The sequence below is a fragment of the Colobus angolensis genome, unplaced genomic scaffold (assembly GCF_000951035.1).
Source record: "Colobus angolensis palliatus isolate OR3802 unplaced genomic scaffold, Cang.pa_1.0 Scaffold26, whole genome shotgun sequence".
Lineage (NCBI taxonomy): Eukaryota > Metazoa > Chordata > Mammalia > Primates > Cercopithecidae > Colobus > Colobus angolensis.
In genome coordinates, this window is record NW_012115821.1 from 2954914 (window position 1) to 2958260 (window position 3347).

Sequence of the window (3347 nt, forward strand, 5' to 3'; positions counted from 1 at the left end):
GCTATTATTGATGGATATTTGGGTTATTTTCAGTATTTTGCTATTATAAGTCATGCTATGGACCATATATCCTTTGTGTTTCTGCTGCTCTATTACTGAGATAGATAAAATATCAGCAATTTAAATTTGAAATACATTAGAATAATAGTACAGAAAAATTGGGGGAATGGGAGATAGAGCATATATGAGTTACCATCCATGAATCCATCACTTTTTACATACTGTCAGTTTTATGTATTAGTGTTTTATTCTGTTTCCATATATGTATTTTTCATAATTGATGTCTTACATATTATTTTATAGTTTTTCCATTTAATGATAAATTAGACTTTTTTTATGTTTTATACATTTATTGTAATTTTTAATGGTTATATTCATGTTGTATCAACATTTGCAAATATAGATTACTAGTGATGGAGATTTAGAATATTTCCAGCTTTGTTTTTGCTAGCCTATGTAATACTATAGGGAATATCCCTGTGTATTTACATATCTGCTTTCTTAGAGTAAATTCCCAAGACTAGGATGGCCAGGTAAAAGGATATGAGAAGTTTGATGATTCTTTAAACATGTTATAATGTTTTCCAAAAAGGCTGTGGTAGTTTATAATGTATGCTCCTGCATATGAGTGGAGCACCTAGCTTTTATAACCCATATAGCACCTATCACTTTCTGTCTGATGTGGCAAATATTTATGGATGCATTCATTGTCTTTTCTCCAATATTGTATGGTAATGGCTGTGCCTTATACATATTTGTTTGTGTTTCTTTGCCTTAACAGAGTGCTTTTCTAAGTAAGCACTGAATATACATACAGTTTTGGAATTGCTTGATGAATGACAGGTGTGATAATCATATTAAAAGTTCACTGGAGAGAGTATGAAATATACATGAACAATGTCGACACAACACAAAATGTGTAGATAGCGGGAAGTTATAGATAATACCGTACCATTGTTTGTGAATGTATTGTTTCTCCTCCTACAGGTGGGGGACCTTAGGCTTGCATTGCAGCGTACAGAACAAGCAGCTGCCAGAAAGGAGGATTATTTACGCCATGAGATCGGTGAACTTCAGCAGGTACTGTCACAGTTTTCCAAAACACAAATCCAAGAAGTATGTGTTTTTCTAGAAATAAAATAATTACTCAGCGGGATAATGTTCATGGAATTGAGAGGATTACTATCACACTTAGCATTTGCTGTATTTTTGTGGCTTGTGTGAATAAATCAGAATGGGCACCTTAAAAATATATACAAGGAAATTCCTTATTTTGTTTTATAGAAAATAATGTTATGATAGAGGCTGAGGTGGGCGGATCACCTGAGGTCAGGAGTTCAAGACCAGCCTGGCCAACATGGTGAACCCTCATCTCTACTAAAAATACAAAAATTAGCAGGGCATGGTGGTGCATTCCTGTAATCCCAGCTACTCTGGAGGCTGAGACAGGAGAATCACTTGAACCTGGGAAGCAGAGGCTGCAGTGAGTTGAAATCACACCACTGCACTCCAGCCTGGGTGACAAAGTGAAACTCCATCTCAAAAAAAAAAAAAGATTCCATATTCTGCTTCTTGACAGTCATGCCCCAGGTTGCCCTTCTGTGATGTTAATAAAAAGAAAAGTATTGTTCTAAAATGTTTCCCTTCTAGCACAGACAGGTAGTGTATGTATATTATAGGTATCCCAGAAGCTAGGATATTCATGAAAAATTCATGTATGCCTTCTACACCTGACACTAACTGTAATTTGAGAAATCACAGGGTAGTGATAAAATCAGACCTGAATATGAGTCAGGAGACGTGGACTCAGCGTGTTTTGTTTTGAATCATCCAGCAAAACAGTGTGGAACAAGTCACTTATATTGTTCCAACTTTCTCTGTGCTATTCCTTGTGAATCAGGAGGGGTGAACTAGATTAGTGACTTTGAAATGGTATTCAGTGGACTCTTAGCTACCTTTGGGGCTGCTGTCATGGTGAGAGGGAAGCCTGATAAATAAGAGGCTGGGCTTCTCTGGCTGCTTTAATGAAAATAGGGCCTCCTTTGTCTATCTTTTTTTATTGGAGTTCCATGAAAGATTTGGTCTAGAAAAAGATTCATCTACTTAAAAAAAATGTACTGAACTAGATAAACCTTCATATATATTTAAATTTATAGGTATAAATGTTAGATCTGTCATTTATCTCTGACAGCTTTTGAGCAATGTGATATGAAATATGAGACATCTGAAAATGATACGTTTTGAAATAAATATTTAGCAATAAATGAGTGCTAGAAACTGGTACTTTTGTGGTTTTTAGACTGAAGTCTACATACCCTCAGCAATGTATGGTATTGTGCTAGCACATAGGCAAAGCCACAGGACAAACATAACCAAGGAATGCTATTAAAAAGACCATAGATATGCTGTGGAGCAGAGTGTAAAATGTAAAATAGAGGTATTACTAGTTCTACTTTGGTGGAGAAAAAATACGATAATTCTTACCTAAGTTAAATCTCAGAATCTTACCAATTGCTCTTTTTTTAATTGAAATTTTTTATTGATATAATATAGATTCATGTGCAGTTATAAGAAATGATATAGAAAGGTCCTTTGCACACATTGCCTAATATCGCCAAGTATTAAAATTTTATAAAATTAATGTATAATATCACAGCCATGGTATTGACATTGATACAATCTACTGATTTTATTGAGATTTCCAAAGTTTTATTGGTACTCATTTGTGTGTATGTATGTGTGTGTGTGTATTAAGTTCTGTACAACTTTACCACATATCCATTACCATAGTCAAGATATTGAACAGTTCCAGCACTATTGAGTCCTTCCTGTTAGCTTTGTTTTCTTTTTTCTAAGCTGAAGATAATCACTCTTAATGTTACCCTTTTGGAAACACACCTACCACTGTCTCAACCCTTCCTCCCTTGTCCCAAATCTCTGGCAATCACTCATCGGTCCTCCGTTTCTAAAATTCTGTCATTTCAAAAATGTTACATAAATAAAATTATACACTGTATGACATTTTGGGATTGGCTTTTTTCACTCAGTGTAATTCCCAGGAAGAGGTTAACACAGTTGTTTTTGTATCAGTAGTTTAGTCTTTTTATTGCTGAGTGTTATTCCATAGTATGTACCACGTTTGTTTAACCATTCACTGCACAAAGGACGTCCAGGATGATTCCAGGCTCTGGCTATTACAGATAAAGCTCCTGTGAATATTCACATACAGGTTTTAGTGTGAACCTAAGTTTTCATTTCTCTGGATAAATGCCCAAGTGTGCAATTGCCAGGTCATGTTTAGTGTTTTTAAGAAAATTCCAAACTGTGTATAGAGTAGTCTAGTTTAT

The 3347-nt window shown here is 34.9% G+C and overlaps 1 protein-coding gene across 1 annotated transcript in view; it reads left to right on the plus strand.

The window, feature by feature from the left end:
* The window catches only part of TMF1 (TATA element modulatory factor 1), a 37139-nt gene that overhangs the window by 21469 nt on the left and 12323 nt on the right, over positions 1–3347 (plus strand). The window lies entirely within an intron of this gene.